Here is a 26,361-nt window from a genome sequence, read left to right as displayed (position 1 = left end):
AGGGAAAGATTGAACTTGGAAAGGTCTAGGATGGTGCGCAGGCCAGCCTGGTTGGGTTTGGGCACCGTAAACAGCCGGGAGTAGAAGCCCTCCCCTCGCTCCCCAAGGGGAACGGGTTCCACAGCTCTGAGGAGCAGAAGTTTCTGAACCTCGGCCTTGAGGGAGTGTCAGGGGCAGGACTGGCCATAGACCATGTACTGTTGGAACTGTAGGGCCAGGGACCATGAGGAAACCTAGACCCAGAAAGCTACAGTACTTGAAAAGGCTGTTATGCCCTTTCTGTAGGCATATTGCCGTCCAAAACTACAAATCCCAGCATTTGGCACGCCAGGACTACGTTTCCCAGCATGCTCTGCGGACTTGTGAGCCAATGGGAAGCCGCGCTGGGTGTGGCGCGCGAGTGCGCATGCGCAAGCCCCAAGGCACGGGGCTTGTGCTCGAGACATCGAGGAGAGTGGACGTGTGCCCAGCAGCTCCCCGGAATTCACACGCGAGGGGCCCAGAGCCTCCGGAGGAACCATCCGGCCCCTCGCTTCAAAGAGATAAGTACCGCTCAGCCCACGGAGTGTCTGGGATTTACGGGGGAAGCACAGGGGGCATTTCCCAACCCCTTCAGAGCCCCTGCGCTGTCACATAGAAGCTAAGTGGGCGGGTTTCGGAGAGAGTTCTGCTCAGTGAATGTGTGCAGATCAAAGACGACATTGTTGTGGCGTGTTTTCATCTTGTGGAACATAAGCCGGAAAGGCGCACGAGGCGGAAGCGCATTACGGTGCAAAAGGCACTCGGTCTGAAGGAAGACCGAATATTGGCAAACATAGATCCTGGGGGGTTGAAAGGCCACGTGCGGCAGCGCACCCAAAAGGAACCTGAAATTCTTGAATGCACGGAATGCTGAATGCGTGTAGAGTGTGTTTGGGTGAGTGAGTGACCGACAGAACTAAAGCACACGCTAATGCTTGTCCTTTGTTTTATCCTTTTAGTGTGCATCTGTTCACCTGACCGCAAGGACGTGGCACAGGACTCGACAGCCTTTGCAGGACAGGACTTAAGACAGAAGTATAAGCTAAGTGTGCTAATGCATGAGACTCTTGTTCATGAAGCTGTAACTGGGCTCAAACTTGTTTACCAATCCATGTTTGTTTTAACTCCAAGTTCAGAGGGTTATGTACATGATTTGCTAAAGGGCAATGTAGTGTGAAGGGAAACACCTTTGCATGCGAAGGTGTTACAAACACTTACAGCAACCAGTCCAAGAAAAGTGTGCAGTCATTGTTTATCCTAAAATCCCCAGTCCCATCCATAACCTCTTCCTACCCCTCAATCCGGTTAACCTAAAATCCCTCTACCTATCCACTCATCGAGACTCTAACCCTCCTTCCCCGCTCTGGTTACAGAGGTCTGTGTAAGCCTCGACTTGCAGACACTGAGACCATTGAGGGGGTGGTTGGTACTGCTTCGCTCCTGCGCCTTGGACCTGGGCATCCTGACAGAAGCACAAGCCCACGTAATATTCAGGCGCCCGAGTGGTGTAGCCAACCCCCGTTACCGTCATGGAGGAGATCGCCAAGGTCTTGCAAGACTTGCAGGGCGAGTTGGCTGCGTCCAGACAGGACTATGCCACCTTGTCCGCGCAGGTGCGTAGTTTGGCAGCTCAAACCGCACCACTGCCAGGACATGCACCAGTACAGGTGCAAGTCACCCCAGAACCCGTGGTTCCTCTAGCTCCACCTGAGCGGTATGGTGGAGACCCGCAGACATTTTCCACTTTCATCACGCAGTGCCGCCTCCACTTCCTTACGAAACCGGCAGCGTTTCGATCAAATCAATCTAGGACTGCATTTGTTATCTCCTACCTTACTGGAGATGCTGCAGCATGGGCAAATCCCTTAGTACAAAAAGATAACACAATCCTATATGATTGGGATGAGTTTCTTGGTGATTTCGAGAAAATATTCAACCGAAGGGCCTTCAACCTAAGGATCGTGAACTGCTGACTTTGAGGCAGGGGAATAAGGAGCTGGTGACGTATGTCACCCAGTTCAATCGATTAGTAGCCGAAGCCGAGTGGCCGCGCGACAAATGTATGTCCCTATTTTATCAGGGGCTAAGGGATGATATTAAAGACCTTATCGCCCAAGTTGACCCCCAACCCCGAGAATGCTCAGATATGATCGATTTGGCCATGCGGTTGGATCACCGTCAGGCGGAACGACGGGGGGATAGGAAAAAGGGGGAGTCACGTTCAGTAACAAGGTTCGATCAGTCTAAAGGGACACGAGGGACAATGGACAGGTCTGACGGAGATGAGCCGATGCAAATCGGGTCAGTTCGAGGTCCCCTATCCAAAGAAGAAAAAGAACGGAGGAGGAAGGATGGTGTTTGCATGTACTGTGGGAAGTCGGGACATATCGTTCGCGAATGCCCCACCAAGCCCAAGACTCAGGGAAACGCTTCGGCTCGTCGGTAGTGGGGGTTACCCGGCCGAGCCTGACCAATAGCAGGGCCCCAATTACGGGTTGTCCCAATTTTGCCCCACATGTCTCGTTAAGGGGGTGTCTTGGGTTTCAGGGACTATCAAAAGAGGTCACCATGTTGATTGACTCGGGTGCAACAGGTAATTTCATAGACACCCAGTTTGCAGCCAAGCTGGGTATCCCTACGCAGCGAAAGGTAAAGCCTGAACCCGTGCGCGCTGTCGATGGTACGCCTCTATGTTCCGGACCTATTACACATAACACAGTTTCTGTGACCCTAGGTAGCGGTGATGGGCATTGGGAACATATTGCCTTCGACTTAATTGCTGCCCCGCAATTCGGCCTTATTCTAGGGTTACCATGGCTGAGAAAACATGACCCTCAGATTCAATGGACCGCCGGATTGGTAGAATTTAGTTCTTCCTATTGTCAAGAGCATTGTAAGCGGCCGATATCCTCGACCCCTCAAGTTGCAAGCATTACGGGTGGCCAACCCGAGGTGCGCCCGGAGGAACTGCCCGCAGAATACTCCGATTACATAGACGTCTTTAACAATTAGGCCGCTGAAACCTTACCCCCACATAGGGTATTCGACTGCCGCATAGACCTAGAACCAGGGGCTACGTTACCATGCAGTCGTATATATGCCTTGACCGAGGCTGAAAACGAGCACCTCCGAGAGTATATAACAGCCAATTTGCAAAACGGCTTTATTAGACACTCTAACTCACCGGTATCCTCCCCTTTGTTCTTCGTACCGAAGAAGTCCGGGGAACTTCGGACTTGCATAGATTACCGCGGGGTGAATCGGATAACCATCAAAAACTGTTACCCACTTCCACTCATCCCAGTCCTTCTAGATCAGGTTAGGGACGCGGTCATCTATACTAAGCTGGATCTTCGTGGCGCATACCATCTAGTGCGGGTGCGCGAAGGTGACGAATGGAAAACCGCCTTCCGAACAAAGTTCGGATTATATGAATATCAGGTTATGCCGTTCGGTCTATGTAACGCACCCGCTGCTTTCCAACACTTTCTAGATGAGGTTCTTAGAGAATATCTGGATGTATGTGCCGTCGTGTACATTGATGACATCCTGATCTATTCCAACAGTCTCCAAGAACATATCCAGCACGTTCGCGCTGTCCTACAAAAGTTAAGGGAACACCAACTCTATGCCAAACTAGAAAAATGTGAATTCCACCGGACCACAGTGGAATTCTTGGGTTATTACCTTACTCCGACAGCCGTGCAAATGGATCGCAAAAAGGTACAGGCCGTTCTAGATTGGGCCCCACCAGCCAATGTAAAAGACGTGCAATCCTTCTTAGGATTTGCAAACTTCTATCGAAGGTTTGTCAAGAATTTCTCTGAACTGGTCACCCCGATCACGAGACTTCTACGTAAAGGCTGCCCATTTCTTTGGGACGCCTTGGCTGAACAAGGATTTCAACGACTCAAGAAGGCCTTTACTGATGCTCCGGTACTGAAAAACCCAGACTTGTCCCAGCCATTTGTGGTGGAAACGGACGCTTCCAGCTATGCACTAGGGGCTGTATTGTGCCAACGAGATCCTCAGACGGGCCTATTACATCCTGTGGCCTATTACTCGAGGAAACTGCTCCCCGCAGAGGTTAACTACATCATAGCAGACAGGGAACTTTTGGCCATAAAAGCAGCGTTTAGCGAGTGGCGGCATTATCTAATGGGGGCACGTCACACCGTGACGGTGATTACCGACCACCGCAATCTCCAGTTTATTAGGACGGCCAAGACCTTGAGTCCACGTCAGCTCCGCTGGGCCCAATACTTTGCTGAGTTTGATTTTATTATCACTTATAGACCCGGAACTAACAATCGGAAAGCTGACATCTTGTCTCGCTATCCAGAAAAAGTCCTTAAGGAAATAGAAATAGTGTCCCAGCCAATAGTTTCTCCGGAACGAATAGTGGGCTTAACCACTAACCTTTTCGAGAGTATCCAACAGGAACTCTCCATGCATGATCTGCATCAATGGTGCAAACAAGACTCCCAGCATACCATTAAAGATGGGCTTCCGTATCATGGACAATCTTTGTACTTGCCCACAACCCATCTACAAGAAAAGGCTATGTCCTGGTGCCATAATTCATGCCTAGCGGGTCACCCCGGTAAGACAAAAACATTAGAATTGGTAGCAAGACATTTTTGGTGGCCAAAGTGGCGACTTGATGTTCAACAATACGTACGACAATGTACAATTTGCGCCCAAAACAAGGCCGATCACCAGAAACCAGCAGGTCTTCTTCGCCCCTTGCCAACCCCTACTATACCATGGCACACAGTTACCATGGACCTCATAGTCGAATTCCCACAAGTGCAGGGCTACACCTCTATACTGGTGGTGGTGGATGCCTTTTCAAAAATGGCTCACTTTATCCCTTGTAAAGGGGTCCCGACAGCCAAGGAAATCGCCGAATTGTTCCTACAGAACGTGGTCCGCCTTCATGGCCTCCCGTGTCGTGTGATAACAGATAGGGGTCCGCAGTTTACTTCCAAGTTCTGGCGCGTGTTTAGTAACATCATCGGTATGGAAGTCCGAATGTCCTCGGGTTACCATCCTGAGACAGACGGCCAAACCAAACGCGTGAACCAGGGACTGGAACAGTTCCTGCGCTGCTTGGCCGCAGGACGAGAGACAACATGGGTTCAACACACTTGGCTAGCAGAATTGGCATATAACAATGCTGTTCACTCCTCCACAAAACGGTCCCCGTTCTTCTGCTTGTATGGAAGACATCCACGGATCTTACCTTTATCCGTACCAACAGCAGAAGCAGCACTGCCTACATTGGCAGGACAACGGATCGGAATAGAGCAGGTTTGGAAGGAGGTGCAGGATAATCTCATAAGAGCTAAGAGAACATATAAAATCTATGCAGATAAACACCGACGTGCCAGCCCAGTGTATCATAAGAACGACCTGGTGTGGTTGTCCACCGGCAATTTACGACTAGAGGGGCCCAAAAAATTACAACCCCGCTATTTAGGCCCGTTTAGCATAGAAAAGGTAATTAACCCAGTAGCGGTTCGATTGACTCTACCATCCCAAATGAAAATCCACCCTACCTTCCATACATCACTGTTAAAACCAGCACCCCATGGCACATGTACCCAAAAAACACCTCCCGTACTCGTACAGGGGGAACCAGAGTACGAAGTACGAGCCATTTTGAACTCCAAGGTATTAAGGAACGGACAGCTCTATTATTTGATTGATTGGGTGGGGTACGGGCCCGAAGACCGCTCCTGGGAACCCTCGCATCATGTGCATGCTCCACGATTACTGCGCACTTTTCACAGGAACTACCCTGATAAACCCGGGGACCCTGCCTTCCGTGGGGGGGGGGAGTGCTGTCAGGGGCAGGACTGGCCATAGACCATGTACTGTTGGAACTGTAGGGCCAGGGACCATGAGGAAACCTAGACCCAGAAAGCTACTGTACTTGAAAAGGCTGTTATGCCCTTTCTGTAGGCATATTGCCGTCCAAAACTACAAATCCCAGCATTTGGCACGCCAGGACTACGTTTCCCAGCATGCTCTGCGGACTCGCGAGCCAATGGGAAGCCGCGCTGGGTGTGGCGCGCGAGTGCGCATGCGCAAGCCCCAAGGCACGAGGCTTGTGCTCGAGACATCGAGGAGAGTGGACGTGTGCCCAGCAGCTCCCCGGAATTCACACGCGAGGGGCCCAGAGCCTCCGGAGGAACCATCCGGCCCCTCGCTTCAAAGAGATAAGTACCGCTCAGCCCACGGAGTGTCTGGGATTTACGGGGGAAGTGCAGGGGGCATTTCCCAACCCCTCCAGAGCCCCTGCGCCGTCACATAGAAGCTAAGTGGGCGGGTTTCGGAGAGAGTTCTGCTCAGTGAATGTGTGCAGATCAAAGACGACATTGTTGTGACGTGTTTTCATCTTGTGGAACATAAGCCGGAAAGGCGCACGAGGCGGGAGCGCATTACGGTGCAAAAGGCACTCGGTCTGAAGGAAGACCGAATATTGGCAAACATAGATCCTGGGGGGTTGAAAGGCCACGTGCGGCAGCGCACCCAAAAGGAACCTGAAATTCTTGAATGCACGGAATGCTGAATGCGTGTAGAGTGTGTTTGGGTGAGTGAGTGACCGACAGAACTAAAGCACACGCTAATGCTTGTCCTTTGTTTTTTCCTTTTAGTGTGCATCTGTTCACCTGACCGCAAGGACGTGGCACAGGACTCGACAGCCTTTGCAGGACAGGACTTAAGACAGAAGTATAAGCTAAGTGTGCTAATGCATGAGACTCTTGTTCATGAAGCTGTAACTGGGCTCAAACTTGTTTACCAATCCATGTTTGTTTTAACTCCAAGTTCAGAGGGGTATGTACATGATTTGCTAAAGGGCAATGTAGTGTGAAGGGAAACACCTTTGCATGCGAAGGTGTTACAAACACTTACAGCAACCAGTCCAAGAAAAGTGTGCAGTCATCGTTTATCCTAAAATCCCCAGTCCCATCCATAACCTCTTCCTACCCCTCAATCCGGTTAACCTAAAATCCCTCTACCTATCCACTCATCGAGACCCTAACCCTCCTTCCCCGCTCTGGTTACAGAGGTCTGTGTAAGCCTCGACTTGCAGACACTGAGACCATTGAGGGGGTGGTTGGTACTGCTTCGCTCCTGCGCCTTGGACCTGGGCATCCTGACAGTGAGGGTGAGCCCGACGGCTGAAAAGGAGGGTTGAGGGGTGGGGTAGGGGGTAAAGGTAAGCGGAAGCCCGCTCGAGCGACTGACGAGACCCATCTGTCTTCTGTGATGGTCTGCCACGCCTCCCAATGAGACGCAATGCGTCCTCCCACCGGGGTCTCGTGCGAGCACAGAGAACCCTCATTTGGCAGGTTTATCAGTGGCGGTGCCACCTGAACCTGATGAGGAGGCTGAGGAGCCGGAGAAATACCGCGTACGCTGTTGTCTATGGCGGTTATTTCCCGCAGGAGTATCCACCCTGCGATTTTTGCGGTCGAGGAAACCCCTAAAACCAGAGGAAGGTCGACCTTGCGACAACGGCCTTTGAGTCTTGAAGGGAGGTTTAACCAGAACAGACAAAGATTTAGCCGTCTGAGTGCTGTCTTTGGTTTTGGTGAGCTCTACATCAGTAGAAGAGTGAAAAAGCTCCTTACCATCAAATGGAAGGTCCAGGACCTTGTCTTGCACCTCCTTCGGGAATTTAGTGGCATGCAGCCATGCTTGCCGTGAGGTATGAACCCCTAACATCATACCCCGAGCCGAGGTGTCTACGTGATGAGCCGCAGCCTCCAGGAGATCCTGGGCCAAGACCCTGGCATCGGAAAGGCCTCCTCTGAAATCCTCCAGCTTCTCGACCGGGATATGCTCCTCAAACTCTGAAATACCTCTCCACATCCGCATGTTAGCTCCCGCCAAAATCAATTCTGCATTGGCCTGCCTGAGCTGCAAGGCCGAATTGGCAAAGATTTTCCTTCCTAGGGAGTCCAGGAGCTTGTCCTCCTTCCGCAAGACCTGAGTCGCCGTCACGGAGGAGGAAGCTGCAGGTCTGGATTGCAACGTGGCCGCAGCCACCACTGTGGAGGAGGGAGGCGGACAAGACGACAAGGCCACTTCTTCCGATGAATGTAGCCTGTACCTCGCGTCATTCTTTTTATTGACAAAAAGTCCAGAGTGTGGCTTTTCCCAAACTCTTCGGACCTCGGCCAGAACGTCCTTCTGCAAGAACAGGCCGGTACGCTCCAAAGGAGACAAGGTGAACGCCCCAGAAAGCACTCCCTCCTGCGGAGCAGGTGCCTCAGGCACCGGAACATCCAAAAAGCTCATCATGTCCAGTACACGGTCATGGAAAGCTCTGGTAGAGCGGGGCAGGTCCTCGTTGTCCTGACCACCTTGAGGGTCATCTGACAGGTCTGGCTCCTGCTGAGCCGAGTCAGGCACTGCCTTGTCCACTGGGGACAATGTCGGCAGAGGCGGAAGCGCAGGGGGAGGCACCACGGGCAAGGGAGGTGCTGGCGGGACCAGCGACGGGACGGTTGGAGCCAGAGGCGCGGGTGGACATATCTCCTTGAAAAGCCCCTTGAAATATTCCCTCATGGGGTCGGTGCGCTTAAGCGCTTGAAGCTTACCGAAAAAGGCGTCCTCAGGAGATTGTTTCAGAACCTGAGGAGGCTTCTCATGAGGTGGACAAAACAAGGGACGCAACGGGGACGGGTGCCACACCGGCCCCTCTGCCGACGTAGCCACATAAATCAAGGGAGCCGCCCCCGCGGGCAATGAAACATTGTGCGGAAGAGGCATCCGGGCATTCCAATCAAAAACTGGCCGGTAAGGATGCGCACAAGGGACCTTAGGTTCACCCGAAGGACCGAACCCTACAACAGGGGCCGATGGCGTAGTTGTAGGGGTAGTACCTAAAATGGCCGCCGTGGTCGTGGCAGGAACGGGCGCCATTTTGTCCTCATCTGAGTGGAACTGCGGCACGTGAGGAAGTGAGGCAGGGGTCCCCATCGATGGATCAGGGGTCTTAATTTTAGCCTTAACGTAAGGAACCTCGGCAGAGCCGGTACTATGAGGCCTGGAATGTTTCTGCGACATATCAACCGCCAACTGAGCCTTCGAAGGAAGAGCCTCGGCACTGCGGTAAAAGAAGAAACCTTCTTCTTTTCCCCCTCAACAGTTCTGGTGTCACCACAAGAGCGGGAACGGTGCACTGTCACAGACAGGGCCTTGCCCGGCCCCTCAGAACTGTTGGTAGCCTTAGCCTCTGTACAAGCACCCTCGGACCTAGGCCCGGTATAAGCCTTATCGGCACGGGCCTCGAACATGCGTTCGGTAACCTCAAGCCCAGCCAAGACCTCGGGGCGTACCCCGGTTTTGTTTTTGAGGGAAGCCGAAAGAACGGCCTCAGAGCAAGCTCCGGTACCCCACGACTCAGTAGAATTGGGTCTACACACAGCCCCCAAAGGAGGGGCCTCGGAGTGTACTCCGGTGAACACAGGCCCCTTACGGAGACCCTTGGAGAAAACTCCGGTAGAATTATTAGGCCCGACAGGCACCTGAGGGTGAACCCCGGTAACAGAGTGATCAACGCCCCTCCTGGCTCGAGAGGAACCCGGAAAGGTATCCCCCTGCCGGGGTGCTCTGAAAATCAAAGAATTTACGGGGCGTTTTTTCTTCTCGTCGATGAACGCCTGAAAATGCAAAGGAGGAGTCTGACCGAACACCTCCTCCCACCGCTCCAACCGACGTTGAAGAGCCCGGACCGAAAGGGAGTCACAGTAAAAACAGGAGTCCCAACGGTGTTCCGCACCCAAACACTCTAAACAAAGAGGATGGGGATCCGCCCTCGCGAAGCGACAGTGACACGATGAACAGTCTGGAAAATCTAATTTAAAAGACATAGACAGACTAGTAAACGAACGCTAGAGAGAGCCCGAGAGGGAAAAACGGAAGAAAAAGCTTCCGAGGATGCAAGTACGTCCGGCCCCGATCGTGCAGAGAAAAGGACTGATGGGCGATGCGCAGGGCGGAGCCAAGGTGGGCGGGGTTACGGCCGTGTGCCGGGCCCCGCGCAGGAAAGAGAGGAGGGACACATTTTTGAAAAAAATGTGGATGCTTTTTACAAAGTGCTCCGGTCCCGTCCCACAGGACGGAGAGATGTCCCATAAGTATGGAGGAAAGGGGACAGGACGGAGAAGTATTGCCATTAAAATCTCCTCAACAGAAAGAACTATATTACATGTCTCTGTTACAACTTTTCAAACCATGGAGAAAAGAGGAAGACATACTAGAAAACTATGACTGCTATGAAGATGCTTTCAAAGCAAATGAAAGCGCTATCCCGATGTGAACTTTACGCAGTACAAAACAATGTTACACAATGAACAGCAACAGGAAGAAGAACTTCAGGCCTAACTAGATAAGGACTCTTACGACAGTAGTCAACCTTCTGTAACAGGAAGCCAAGAACCACAAGGACAACCACTAATAGCAAATGAGGCTGAAGTAGCTACGGCAGAAGTAGAAAACACCATGTATCAGTATCAAGAAGATACAGAAGACTTAAATGTAACACAAGCAAAACTTAACAAAGATCAGTGCACCATTTTTGAAGATGTTACAAAACAAATTGTACATGGTGTACAACACGAAAATAAAGAATGTACCTGCCAAAATTACAAACCTATACTGCTGTACGTGAATGGTGAAGCTGGATCAGGGAAAACATTCTTAATCAAAATCATCAGCAAGTTCCTTCAACAATTGACAAACAACAAACTGTCAGTTGTTGTAACGGCCCCCACAGGTTTAGCTGCCTACAACACGGGGGTGTCACTTTACACCGATTACTACTGCGTCCAGTAGAGCATCAAAATAAATTAGACAACTACAAACTTTCTGCAGAAACTGCAATGGAATTACGCAGAGTATTAAAACAAATGAAAATGCTACTAATAGATGAAGTGAGCATGATCTCCAACCTAATGTTGGCTTTGATTCACCTCAGATTGCAAGAAGTACTTAAAAGTAACAACAAAGAACTCTTTGCAGCGAAACACATTATCGTTTTTGGAGAACTTCTACAATTGACACCAGTGAAAGGTGAACCTATTTTTAAAACCTTAGGCCACAAACTCTGCCGGATAACTGTTGGTAGCATAGGTAATGTCAACCTTTGGCAACATTTCCAATACAGAGAATTAACTGAGAACATGCCGCAATCTGCAGATCTCACTTATGCCAACATCTTAAAAAGTATTATAGTTGGTGTACTATCGCAAGAAGCACAAGTGGTATTGAAAAACCGGCACATTCATGCACTTTATGCCGATAATGCATGTGCAACTGATGTTATGGAATAAATAGCGCACAAAAATGTCAATTGTATGGCCTTAATGCCAACTCTTGCAAGTTGTTTCAAATTCAATGAAACAATGTTAAATAAAGAAATGCAACCAATATTGGAAACTAGCGCCACAGACAAACTAGACGTACATGGTATGACAGTACCCATGTGTGAGCAAGCCACAACAAGACTAAATAGTTTAGAAAATTCAATCTCCAACACAGCTGGGTTGGAAAAAATATTAAAATTATCCTTAAATTGTAGAGTAATGCTTAAACGTAACCTTGACGTCGAGCAAGGGCTAGTTAATGGAGCACTAGGTACAGTTGTTGGCTTTCAATCATACCCATGTGACAGCAACATTCAGTTTGTCAATATTCGCTTTGATAAAGTTTCAGAAGTGAAAAGGATAGGGCGCTCAATTGCTCGATTCCTTCGCTTCAAAGACATATATGTACGTAGAGAGCCATTTTCTCTAACTCTTGCATTTGCAGTTACCCTTCATAAATCCCAAGGTCTTACCCTAGACAAAGCATTGATAGATATAGGAAACACAGTCTTTAAGGAAGGCATGAGCTTCGTAGCATTATCACGCTTACGAACACTTGACGGTCTACTGCTAATGAACTTTGATGTAAGTAAAGTCAAAGCTGATATTCCTTGCATTCTAGAATACAATAGACTGCGTTCACTGTACACCCCTCATCTGAAACAATATCCTGTTCCAGATAAAGTAAAACGTGGTACAAGAAAACGAAATGAAACAGAAATGCAACAGAATCCAACAGCAAATTCCTCAAAGAAAAGAAAAGAAGCTAAAGTTTCAGCAATTACCACAAACAAAGAAGAACCTATTAGGGAATGTAAACCAGGGACATCGTCAAAGAAGGAACAGAAATTCCGAAAAATGCACTCAGATACAGAACTAGCTGGTCCATTCAAATTTGCAAATGAAAGTGGGGTAAGTTGCTATGCAAATGTAGCAATGAATATTCTATTTCAATTGCCACCAATTGTTCACAATATTTACTTGCACAGTACAGACCAATTGTGTTTGCAAATGTTATTGCTTCATAGAAATGCAACAAGCAATCCTGACAACACATACAGTGTTCATGGAATATGGCAAGAATTGGACGACTGTGCTGGAATGGTGAGATTCACTGTGAACTCACAAGAAGATCCACAAGAATGTCTAATGTACTTGCTATTAGTATTGGAAAACAAAAGCATACCTGTAAATGAAATCTTCCAGATTTCGTACATGTGGAAACATACATGCACTCTCTGTAGCAATGTGATACAGGAAGAAATCCCAAATGATCGATTTATGTATGTTTCCATACCAAATTGTGAAAGCATTCAATTTCAGCACCTTGTACAGAATGCAAACCATGGCAGATTATGTACTATTTGCAATTCAGACAAGCGCTCCACCTTACTAATACAATCACATAGTGCCTACATAATACTTATGCTTCTACGTTATATTGCAGATGACACCAAAAACAACTGCAAACTGACTGGATTCACACACGGTCAAGTGTCACTTGGAAAGAAAACCTTTACAACAATAGGTATAATCTACCATGCAGGAGCTACAACCAATACAGGTCACTACACTGCATACAATTAAAAGAAATGTGGATGGTTCGAATGTAATGATAGCACCATTACTGTAAAGCAGAGATTGCCAGCTAATCTTACAAATGCATATTTAATCTTCTTAAAGCCAAAATTGAATAAATAATGTGTACTTCAAGATTGCTAAATCATTATGTGAAAGACTACAAATTGCCAGCTAATCTTACAAATGCATATTTAATCTTCTTAAAGCCAAAATTGAATAAATAATGTGTACTTCAAGATTGCTAAATCATTATGTGAAAGACTACAAAGAGTTAGAATATGCCTACAGGTATCTAACTGTTGTTAAAAATCGGCAGGAAGGAAACACTCAAAGGAAACACTCAAAGGAAACAAGGAAGTAGTTAGTACCATAGCCAATTAAGGTTTTTTTTTAATCCAACAAGGTTTTTTTTTCCCCATACCCAAGGATTAGAAAAGCAAACACAGAAACTGAGCACAATGCACAGTACACTGGTTTGTAAACTAAATATGAGGGTAAAAAAAAGGTCAACTGGCTATTATGCAATGTGGTAAGTTTTCATAAAATGCAAACACTAACATACCTTTTTCTTTTATCACAGAAATTAAAAAAGGGATACTTCCGCCAAGTACGAAAGGCATTTAAAAAATATATGTGGATTCTGAACAAAGTAAGGAGTAAGTATAGTGGCAGTCATTTTCTGCACATGCAAATCTACACGTCTAATCTATGGTAGTAATATGCTGCAGTGGCTGTAGGCTGGCCCTTGCATCTTCGGTGTGTAACCTACGACCTACGCCTTATGACCAAGGTACAAAGAGTATAGTTCCTAGCCACAACAATTGCTGCATATCGAAACCATGGTCCTTGTAAATTAGCTACTTATAAATTTACTTTTGGGACCATCGTCTGCAGTCATGCAGCCAAGACATTAGGGAGTGCACACAACTAGCGCATTACACCACACCCATATTCGCTTATAACTCCACTGCTTATGACTTCAGTCTTAGGTGCATGGCCTTTGGGCATGCATTCAAGACTCTGGGTCCTGGCCAGAAACACCACAGCATATCGGAACCATTGTGCCTTGTCATTTCACTATGTACAAAGTTGGTTTTGGGAGCATGGCCTTTGGCCATGCTCCCAAAATGCTACGCCCTCCCCACAACCATCTTAATGATGTTGTATAGTACAAATGTACCAATAGCTGTGATATGGTGCAGTAGTTTGTAGCCACAAGCTACAAACGTGAGTTTGAGGCCATAGAATTATCAATCTATGGGTGTACAGTATATAAAATGCACAGTTGCTTACAACTGCAGTGCTTATTACTTTGTTCAAATACTCTGTATCCTGGTAACTACTACCACACCATATGACATCCATTGCGGCATATAACTACACTACATACAAATGTGCTTTTGGGGCCATGGCCTTCGGCCATGCACTCATAACTGCAGACCCTCCCCACAGCCACCTGACTGATGTTGAATACTAGGGGTGTTTCTGTAGCTCTGAAATGCTGCACTGTTTGTAGTCAGGGCCTAAAATCTTAGGTGTATGTCCATACATTTCAATACATTGTTGTGAAGTGGCTTATAACTCCAGTGCTTACAAGTTTCCTTTTGGGTGCATGGCATACAGACTGCAACCATGCACCCAAAAGTACACATCTTGGCCAAAACCACTGCACTAGATAAAACCCATGTGGGCTTGTAAGTGAAGAGGTTATAGCTTTGTTGTTGGGTGCATGGCCTTCGGCAATGCACCCTAGACTGCACACACTCCCCACAACCAGGCAATCGATACGCATTACTATGGGTGTATCCATGGGTGTGACATACTGCAGTGTTTGTGGCCGACGGCCATGCATCCAAGACTCTAGGCCCTGGCCACAACCACTGTAGCATGTCACACCCATGGCGGCGTACTAATGAATATAATAATACCCATAGGAAAAAGTATTGCAATTATGGCATGTTGTCAATTTCAATGTTCGCTACCACTACGCGTGTCCTTACAACAGTTACAAGTTTCCTGTGCACTGCATGGGCTGACATGCTACCGTTATTGCACCCTCATTTTCTGTGCGTACAAGGTGGCCATAGAAAATACATTGTGAAGACCGACCCCCAGAACAAATGCATTGATCACCCATGTCTTACTGTCTGAACCTGTCCTAACGCTCTGTGACACAGCAAAAGAGTTTTATAAATATAGCATGTGTACGCTGGTTGTTGCTCTGCTATGGGCGGATCCAAGATGTCGGGCGCAGCCAAACAATCTGACGCAGAACATGTCTCGCAGCAGCCAATCGGCAGAGACATTGCGTGTCCTCGGTCATGATGCGAGCCCATTAACCAATCGTTATCTTGTCCGCGGAGCGAACAGGGAAGTGTGGCCGCGGAGCGGACATAGATATCACTAATTTTATGAGACATACTTTTTGGTTGTTTTAAAGAAAAATACTGGATGGATTGTCACCAAATTTACAAAAGCACGCTTTCTGGACCAAGCCCCTATACCTGCCGCAAATTTCGTGAAAATCCGTCCAGCGGTTTGACCTGTAGCCGTGCTCAAAGTTTTTCCCCTATTCAGTCTTTGGGGAAAAAAGACGTTTTGGAACCCCCCCTATAACTTTTCCACCCCCTGGACCGAACATCACCGAACTTTGCAAAAATATTCAGAGTGGGCAATATACTTTTTTTGCAAAGTTTGGTGAGGATTCGTCCAGAGGGAGCGGAGTTATAAGCCACCCAAAAAGTGCTATTCCTATGGAAACAGCAACTTAACCATAACTACACGGCCACTACCGTGGCCGTGTAATATATATATACATATATATATATATATATTTTTTATATTACTGAGGATTCCCAGTCTGAGGACATGGAATATTCAAATATGTGAATCTATGAAAGATCCAATGCTGGAGGATATAGTGATCTCCGATCATTGTTGTATTCCCGGAAAATGCTCTGTGGTTTAATGCAAAGCAGACAGGAACACTTATTGGTGCTATTTCTCCCCTTTGCCTCTCAAATAGGGGTATTTTGCGAGAGTACAATAGGAGTGTATCAGACTGCCCAGCTCAGAATGATAACCTTCTATCAGAAAATGTTTATGGTTGTTCTAGTGTTACCCTTTGCAAAATACAAGTTACGTGGTTTCGAACAGAAGACCTGCAACACAGGGCCAGTGGTCAGTGGGCCCTCAGTCCCCGACAGGCTAGTCACACCACAGTGTGCCAGTGCAGGCATTCAGACAAGGCCTTCCCTAAGAGCATTTGACAGAAGAACCATTTACTTGGGCAGCCACAGCTGTGTTTTGACATTAGATTTATTTATTTATTTAACATTTATATAGCGCAGAAACCACTGACCCGAAGGCTTAAGGGCGCTGACAAACAGATGGGAGATGTGATAAAGCAGAAGAATAGAATATTTCTTCTGTAAAGTACTTGAATTTGTGTAGCAATTATTTATTGATATTGAGGAGGGTGTTGTCGCATAACACAGAGGTGTAGTTTAGGAGTGTGGTGCAAATTGCCTAGAAACGACCATGCCCGTATGGGCACGTGGGGTGCCTGTTCAGAGGAACCAGGGTCCTATTCCCCAGAGCCAGTGGCAGAATCAACTGTTGGCTGGGGAGGGAGGGGTTAAAGCCATGCCAAATTGAGGAAGTCGCAGAAGAAGGCAGCCCTCTGCAATGATTCTCAGCTGTGGTTTGCGCAAAACCCAACATCACAGCCTTTCGTCCTAAATTGAAGACACACTACAAGGCTGTCGCATTCCTCTAAGTCTGCTGATTGGTGGAAAGCAGATGTTTTTGGTGGGTGAGAGCATATTCAAGTCTATGAAGGGTATGGAGCTTGACGTGAAGCTGGACTGAGTTCAGTGGGTGATACCCACCAAATGCAGGCGAGCTGGGAGGTATGCTGTCTCATTTCAAAGTACATTTTGCAAACCGCCAAAACACTAAAAGGTTTGTAACTCTACATTCTTCGTTTCAACCAACAAACCTCACCCACCGTCCAAAGGATCATGCTAAACCAGACACATAGGGTCTCCCTTTATGGAAACAAACACTGCTAGTGCACAAATCACTATCCACCTAGAAAACAGACCCATACAGACGCTAGTTACTCCAGGTCTTAGGCGCACCGCAGGTTAAGCGGTACACCTTGTCTTTGCCCTCTCCCCACCAAACACCCTTCCATTTTTCCTTCTCGGATCCATGTGAGTGCCTGGAGATCAAGAAGGAGGCAGTGGTGTGCGGTATAAACCTGAATAACATATTGACCTCTAGGAAAGCCCATTTCACTGTATTATGTGGTTTTCTATTGTGCATAAATCTAGGAATCCACTATCAACTCATACTTAACCATCCTCACCCACAATATGCTGACTAACCACACAAGCAGAAAGCGCTAAAGAAAATGCCCTCCTTCCTCCTTAGAGACCATGTAAACGGAAATGGTGCGCTGTATAAATCCCAATAACATAACGTTGTAATGGAACCTTAAGACCAAGATGTGGTCTAGTGTGTGTTTTGCGGGGCGAGAGGAATGAAGCCTGCAGGAAATAGGCAGCAAAAATAACCAAGAGTGCACTGTGCTTTCTCTGCCACATCTCTCTAGAATGAGCCGTGGCTTCATTTGGGTGGTGGGACACCACCAAGTTGTCAAAGCTAAATTTGGCTCCCTCTGCTCTGATTGGCTGCTATTTGTAGGGTGCTGTGTGATATTTTGGAATATAGAAGGCCACACGCAAAAAAGACCAATTGTTTTGGGCCGATATGGTATGGCCTTTAATATTCCAAAACATCACGATTTTGAGGGGTTTTACCCCAAACCCTCCTCTTACAGACAATCCCCCACCAGCCCTCTCCCACGCTGGTAATAATGCCCGATAAATCGAGGGAGGAAGGGGTTCAACCCACAAACCCCTGATCACTCCCGGGCCCGCTCCCTTTCCCCACGCATGCAGTCCTCTTTACCCCCACCCTAGGCACATACATGCACAAACACAGACTTACTCTGTCCCCCGCCTCTTCTTACACTCCACGCAGAATCAAAAATACGGACACCCACCTTCCCCTGCCGTTCCCCTTAAACATTTCCCCACAACACATACATACACATATATACACAAATGTTATGATGTCTGCAACCAAACAGGCCATCAAAAAAGCATCTTTCAGATGGACTCTTCAGGCAGAAACCCTACAAATGGTCAACAAATACAGATACCTAGGCCGTAATACAAATAACTACACTTCAGATCGACCATATCTGCTAGATCTGAAAAAAAAATCCAAACTGCATCTGCACAAGCGTCTATTTTAAATGAAAAATATGGCAGATTTTCCACACTTCCTGTAGTGACCTTTAATAAGCAGAAAGCTGTTCCTTCTATTATATATGGGGCGGAAACTGAAGCTTGGCGCTCCAAATCATTCTGGCAAAAGATAGAAGCACACTTTTGGAAACGAGTACTATTATTACTCCCCAGCCAGCCAATGTGCGTTCTGCGACATGAACTAGGCCTTATGTCCTTGTACAGTCTATATATGTGGACATTATTGTGACTATACAGAAAATGTCTGCTGCCCGCATCTGCGGGCTCACTCACGGCCATTTTATCCATATATGTTAAATGTAAAGACCACAAATTGATGACTATCTGGAAACAGGAAATCGTATCATTAATGACTCAGGCAGACATATCGCCTCAATTATTGCAACAAAATCTCATTAAAGCGAAACAAAAACTGTGGAGACATGATTGGATCTGTACCAGAAACCAATGTATGAAACACAAGTATTTCCAACAATCACAATTTCATTGTAAAAGCCTGCATACTATAGAATCATGGCTGGCGGAATTTCCATCTGCCAGACACAGAAACCTGTTTCTCAGATTCCACCTCAATTTGTGGAAAACCAAAGATATCCTAGCAAGTCGCAACATTATAACTACAGAAGAGGATGGATGTAGATTTTGTCTAGATAAGGAACAACGAGAAACTCTTGAGCATCTGTCAACCAAAACAAAAGAGGTGTTTCCAACGGCTGTTTGAGGAAGAGGTGATTATTACTTGTGAATCATTGTGGAACAAGTTATTCAATTCCACGTGTGTTTCTGTCAGAATATTCCCTGAATCTGGAATGATTCGATATATTCATGTTGATAAATTATGTTAGACACTACGCACCATCCCATTTCTTTTCTTTCCTTTCCTGAAACCTATGTAAGGTTATCCCATGATTATGAATTTCCCTTTATTTACCTGCTTTTATGAAGAAAACTGTTACTGTCCAAGTGTATATCAACGATCAACGATGGAACTGTAATAACAATTTTATGTTCTTTTGTAAAATAATTGTAATGTGTTTTCTGTAAAAAATATAAAATATTCAACTTTAACAACAACAAAAACTACACTGGGCTGGCGCTAGGCGTGTGCAGCTGCACTTGGCCCCTTTGGCCCCGTGCCGGTTAGGGCCCCGCGCCTCGGGTGCCCTTGACTCCCGCTTCTTTCAGGCCGCAGCGCGGGCCTGAGTGCTCAGAGTCCCTGTGCTTGCTGCAGTCCACTCTGAGCACACGCGCGTCCCACACTGCAGCCTGCATGATGACGGGGAAGCTAATCTTTTGTTGAGGGTCAACCTCCTGCTGCGTCGCTGGCGAGACGAATGCCACCCTCCCAGCGGCCCAATAGGCGCTGCAGCCCTAGTAAACTGCTGATCACTTTAAAAGTGGGTTTGATTTACTAATGAAGGCCTATTTAAGAGACCATCGTTGTGGACAAGGCGTTCTTAACGTGTTAAGAACTGCAAAGGGGCATTTTCATTTTGAAAGCGCATGCAAAGCTGCCCAAAATATGTGCCTCCCTTCAGCACAATTAAACATATCGCACAAAACTGTTTAGCTGTTTGCCTTATTTCCACATGTTTATATTTACACCAAGCCAAAAAGCTTTTAAATAGAATGTAAAATGTTCCTCACGTCGTACATGAAGCCTGCAAGTGAGCCATGAATATTTACCAAGGATGGACAAGAGAGGTTGTCATCCTGGAGACTGGAAGAGATATGCTCTCTGGTTCTGGCCCTGTACTGATTTTTAAGGCACAAGTCGATACATGTGGGTGAACAGCGTCCACCCACTTTTTTTAACGTGTAGGTGCAACCCCTGTTCTGTGTTTTTGAGCCCAGCATTAACAAAAAAACTTTTCTTGCTCAAGTGTTTAGCTACTAGAATTTCACACGAGGCGGTCATGTTTCCAATGTAGGCGCTTACCCACAAGAACACATAAACGTGTCATATAAACGCACGTCTCATGCTTGGATTTCGTTTTCTGTGGAATATTTCATTATAAATTGTTGGGCCTAAAAGGTGCGCAGCTTTTATTCTTTGCTAGTGTGGTTTTTGGACATGTTCCTCTCAGATTATTTATTTATATATATATATATATATATATATATATATATATATATATATATATATATATTTGTTATTGTTGTCATGTTTTCACTCTTACCTACATATGTAGTGGTCATTACCTTGTGATATCATTTGCTGTGATGTAATCAAATGCAAATTAAGGAGCCTGCACTTAATTTGCTGCACTTGGCCCTGCACATACACACACACACTTAACTTTTCACACCCGCACTTCCGTCATCCGTTCTAGCCCGGCCGCACTGTCAGCACTCGTGTGCAGCGAGGGGCCTGGCGGGTCGCTTTAAAAAGACCGCTCTGATCGGTCTCAGAGTTGTCCTTCTAAAGCAACTTTTTCATTTTCACTTAATTCCGTTTGTAGTGTCTCATCAAGGGCAGGTAAAGTCTGGGTGCACATTTCAGTCCTGGGGGCTGGGGATGGGCAGGGGGGGGGCATTTCCCACTCTGTAAGGGTGTCAACAGCAGGTAATGGACGTGTATCACGCCTACTGGGCTCTGCAGCCCTGTGATTGGCTGGAGGGGCAATCAATCTAAATATACCAGAAAACAGAAGTAAGATTCTAGGATCCCGTGGAACAATGTGTGCATTCTATATTTAGAGACGTGTGGCGTGATGGGTGAGTGCACGTGTGCCCAGGGTATGAACCGGCAGAACGTAGGCATGAGGTGATTGATGAGGCATTGCATACATGTGTGGTACATATGTGGGCACGTGAATTTGTGCACAGTGTATGCAAAGAAGCAGCATATGGTGAAGTAGTGGTACAGTACCTATGTACACATGTGCACAGTGTACATATAGAGATGATCCATTATGTTCCAGAGCTTTCATACAGCGCCCATTCAATGAGCGAGCAGGGCATATATGCATGCAGTGTGTAGCACACACACACGCGCTGCATGTTGTGCACATAGGTGCCACGGGTCGCAATATTGATTTCTGCCTGTTTTGTGAAATGTCTCCTCTGCAGTTCACTTCATATGAAGCTGTGGAGATGTCACAGCTGCTGGAAGGAGCTGAAACCTGAGCAGCAAACGGAAACACTATTTCCACCTGCAAATGCTCTACAACCACACCCACGTGTGTGTGGAAGATCAGAGCAAAAGCACAGGAAGTATGGGGGTTGCATGATGTGGAGGATATTATGCACTCGGGCACATATCTTGGCGGAAGGGTTTATTTTGCAATGGCACAAACGAGAGGGGGGGTGCTTAACTTGTAATAGCATGCTTCTCCCCTCAGTTGTGAAATATAGAATTGATTTTTATTTTATTGTTTAAAGCGCAGCCTTACCTTGAAAGCAGTGGAGCACTGTACGGGGTGCGGGTAGGCAGCGTTTAGGCTGGGGTCTTTTAACAGTAGCGCAGTATTGTGAGTTGCGGTTTGTGCATCGGTCTGTGCCTTCATTGGAATTAGTCCTTGGTCAGGTGTTGTTAAAAAGGCCACGTTTTGAGAAATTAGAGAATTGTGAGGCCATTCTGACACAATACCGGGATCGGGTTCCAGAGGCTTGATATATCACAAGAGAAGGATTGTTTGCGGGTCCTCTCTGCAGATGAGGTGTTAACTGAGCCGGTCGGTCGATCTGCTGCCGAGGAGCGTTTGCCACCAGATATATGGAGCTTAGCCACCAGGCATGCTGATGTGCTACTCGTGACTGCTGGATGACACATACAGTCTAGAAGAAGCATTCTGGCCTGTAGTTGAAGCCGCATGACAGGGGTGATTTGATCACATTTCTGCTGCATGGTGGACTACTTTTAGGGTAGCTAAGTGAGTGGCTGGGAGCTATGTCAGGAAGGCATATTCCCCATCGAGGTGCAAGATCACAAGCGCCTGCACTACAGTGCAGAAGTCCTGCAGCAGTTGACGGGTGTACATTTGAGCTTTCTTGGCTATGTGCTTCTGGAACAACAGGCTGATGCTGTCAATGGTGAAGCCTACGGACTTCTCTGAATCCGAGAGTTGCAGATGAAATCCTTCTAGGTGCATATCATTGAGACATCATTGAACAAGTTGTCATTAATGGGGGATCAATGAGGATGAATTCGGTCTTGGAGGGCTCAGGTTTGAGGTGGTAACTATACATCCAGGACTGCATGATGGCTGGGTCATCACATAGACGACTGATGCCCTGCAGGCTTTTTACTCTCATGTACAACTGGGTATCGTCTGTGTACTGGTGGATGGCTATGCCAGGATGTTTGATATATTACACCATCTACTTGTGCACATACTCTATCTCTCCTTCTCCATTTTAGCCCGTCATAGGTCGATACATTGAGTAACATTAAATTGGGTAGCAACAATAACAGCTGTTGGAAGCGGCAGGAATCAGGATGAACTGAAATAAAAATGTGATATTGTATAACACATGCTACTGTCCTGTAATGCGGCTGAGGGATTTTGGTGATCTGATAATAACCCATTAGTCCAAAGAGCTAGTATTTTGTATGTGTCACCAGAAGCTCAAGATGACAGTAATTGAACACAATACAAGGTTATGTCATATAGGTTATTAATAATAAATGAAGAGAATATTGTATATTGTTTACATTTCTCAATTGTTCAAAATATGCCTTTACATATGGCTACGTATCTTAAGACACGCACATATGGCCATATTTTTCATGACACGAGGGAGCATTTTTTGTGATTGAGATAGAATATCCATGACATTTGCAGGGTTACGTTCATAGTTTAGGGCAGGGTAATACGGGGCACTTTCATTATTTACTGGTTATGTCATGGCTCATTTGAGGTCAGTTTCATGATTCATGCGGGGGTCATTTCATGGCACTTATAGTCATTGGGCCTCATTACGGCTTTGGCGGTAGCCATGCCGCTATTTGCGGCATGGCTGCCTTCAAAACTGAGTCCGGATCTGGGTTCCCTGAATGGGGAATTACCGGGCCATTCCGAGTTAGGAGGGCCTGGTAATTCCTCGCTCAGGGAACCCGGGCCTGGACCTTCCCCATTCCCATTCGAGCCCCCGTAGGGCTCAATGGGAATGGGTGCAGGGAGCTAACAACGGGCCGATTACGACCGGCCCGTTGTTAGCTCCCTGGTCCCCTCGCGTGTCCCGGTAACAACGCCTGGTTTTACCAGGCGCCCTTACCGGGTCCCGCGAGGGGACCTCGTAATCAGGCGAAATGGGAATAACGGGTCCGCATCCATTAGCGGACCATGTTAACCCATTCTGCCTGACTCGTAATGAGGCCCATAGTGTGTAGCAGCATGGATTCGTTATTTGTTATGGTTATTTATTTTCCTTTGGAAACTGCCACACGTGGTATTTCAATAGCTCATTGATCGGTTGTCCCGCGGCTAGTGGAAGTATTTTTATGTGTCACTGGGTTATTTACGATGTTGCTAGTTATTTCATTGTAATTTTGAGTGGTTGCACGGCTCTTGTGAGTATATTTGCCTTTTTCAGGGAATGTCAATGGTTTTTGAAGTGGCAGTATTTCTTGACCTATGAAGGCTATTTGATTGATTGTGAGGGACATTTCGAAACTCGGGTTAATATTTCTAAGCCAATTGGTAGTTATTGCATGGCTAGATGAGTGTAATACAGTGCCCGGTCTATGAGGCGTTTTGTGTTTATTTAGTGGCTCGTGGAGGTTATTTCATGACCTATGACAGTTACATTTCATGGGTTATTGTGTGTAACATGGATCTTTTGATTGATTTTATGGCATAGCCGCATAGACCCTCGCTCATGAGTTTCTTTTACTGTGAAAATATGCCATGGCTCATGAAGGTCGTTTTATGGCTTGTCTGGGCAACTTCATTCCTTATTGATGGGAGGTTAATTTATTTATTTATTCGTGCATTTATAGGGCGCCGAAGCACGCAGGCAGCGTTAGGTTTTGAATTGTGTTATTGTATGCTCTTGTGGTTAGTTAACAGCCAATGTGGGTCACTTTTATGTAATGCTTTACCCACAGCTTTTGAAAGCTATTTCATGTGATAGTTTCATGCCCTGCAGGGATTTTTTTTACGGTTTGTGTTATTTCATTGCCTGTGAGTGAACATTCACAGCCTATGTGAGGCATGACTGTTTTATACATAGGACACATCATCCCCATGACGACACTCCCCAGGGAAGCTAAATGACAAAAGCATCATGCTTGGTTCTTTATAAATCCAATAAGCAGAAGAGTGTGGGCCTCATTACACGGTATGCAGTAACCATGGCGTAATTAGCGCAATGGTTGCCGCCGGTATTTTACCGTGTCCACCTTGGTGGGTGGCGGAATTACTGCCCTACTCCAAGGTGAGCGGGGGTGGTAATTCCCCATTCACCAAGGCACTTCCCCATTCCCATTTTTGCCCGATAGGGCTCAATGGGAACGGGGAAGGAGCTAATTACGGTACCGCAAATTGCGGTACCGTAATTAGCACCAAGGTCCCTTTGCGGGCCCGTTCCTTAACGGCTGGTAAAGGGACCTCGTAGTAAGGCGGTAAGGGTTTACCGGTACCGGTAAACCCTTACTGCATTCCATGTAATGAGGCCCTGTGTGTGGCATGTGACTGACTCTCCTGAAGCTGTCCTGGTCCAACACATGCATCTGCCTGCCAGGAATCTGCAGATTCCATTATTGGCCAGAGTTTGTCTCTGAGGTGCATCTTAAGGCACATATGGGAACAACCCCAGCCTCAATTGTAACCTACATCACAAATGTTTCTCCTAACTGTATTTTTTTTTTAACTTGTTTTTTTTCCAATGTTTCAAAGATTGTGGCTTTCTCGTGAATCATGCCTGCGAGTTTTGCACTTTCTTGAGTTGACTATTATAATCTGAAAATCTGCGCTGTCACAGGCATACTGCTGCTTTGGCGGTAACTGAAATACCGCCAGTGGTAAAAACAAAAAAAGTGAACTCCTTTCCATTCTCTTTTTGATGGAAATGGAATGCGTATAGTAGCGGATCATATTGCTATTGTACAATTTGTTTTACTACACAAAAAAGTTAAAAATCGGACCCTTTTATGCTTTACATGGATGGTGTGGTGTAGGGGGCCTCCGAGAGGTCCAGTTTTCAGCCCCCCCCGTGCAATCTCCCCACAGAATAACAAGGTAACTCACCGTAGTGACTACCTTACTCCTAGTCCATAGTCCTCTTTCCTCCATACTTTTGTGAAATTCCGTCCTGTGGGACGGGACCGGAGCACTTTTGTAAAAAGCATCAAATTGAAAAAAGTGTCCTTCTTTTCTTTTTACGTGGGGTACCGCACACGGCCGTAACCCCACCCTCCTTAGCTCCACCCCGTGCATCACCCTTCAGTCCTTTTCTATCGCCATGTCTGAGACTATTTAAGCAATAATAGAGGCTACTTATTAGAGGGGACGGCGGGTGGGCGTATGGAGGAAAGGGTACTATGGACTAGGAGTAAGGTAGTCACTACGGTGAATAACTTTGTTATACTCCTATATCCCGTCCCCTTTCCTCCATACTTTTGGGAGATTACCAAGCACTCCTTACAGAATAACGGGTGGATGGACCTCCTTTACTGAAAGAGGTTTTGAGAACAGCTTGCCCGAACTGAGCATCAGCCCGGGAGCTCAGGTCTAGGAAGTAATGTTTCACAAAAGTTGGTGGGAAAGGCCACGTAGCTGCTTTGGCAACGGTTCAATGTGTTTACAGAGTGACCAATAGGTAGGAGGCAATGAGGGGAAAGCATAAGGTTTCATGTTGACCCACGAGCTGCAAAGAGGACCACCTCTGTCGTGCCCCATTGCTGGAAAAGTTGGAGATGATATTGCTGTTCATCTCACACTCGTAACTGATGTCGACTGGTGCCTGAATTAATCTGCAGTCACATTGAGGTGACCCGGGATGTGTGGAGCCTGGAACCAAACAATATACTGGATGGCCCAGCCCAAATTTGCATGACGAGATCCACAAGGAGAGGAGTGTCTGTGTCACCC

Source organism: Ambystoma mexicanum, chromosome 13 (genome assembly GCF_040938575.1).
Source record: "Ambystoma mexicanum isolate Mex_15411 chromosome 13, UKY_AmexF1_1, whole genome shotgun sequence".
In the NCBI taxonomy this organism is placed as follows: Eukaryota; Metazoa; Chordata; class Amphibia; order Caudata; family Ambystomatidae; genus Ambystoma; species Ambystoma mexicanum.
The sequence above is the reverse complement of the archived record's forward strand: the minus strand, read 5'-3'. Positions refer to the sequence as shown.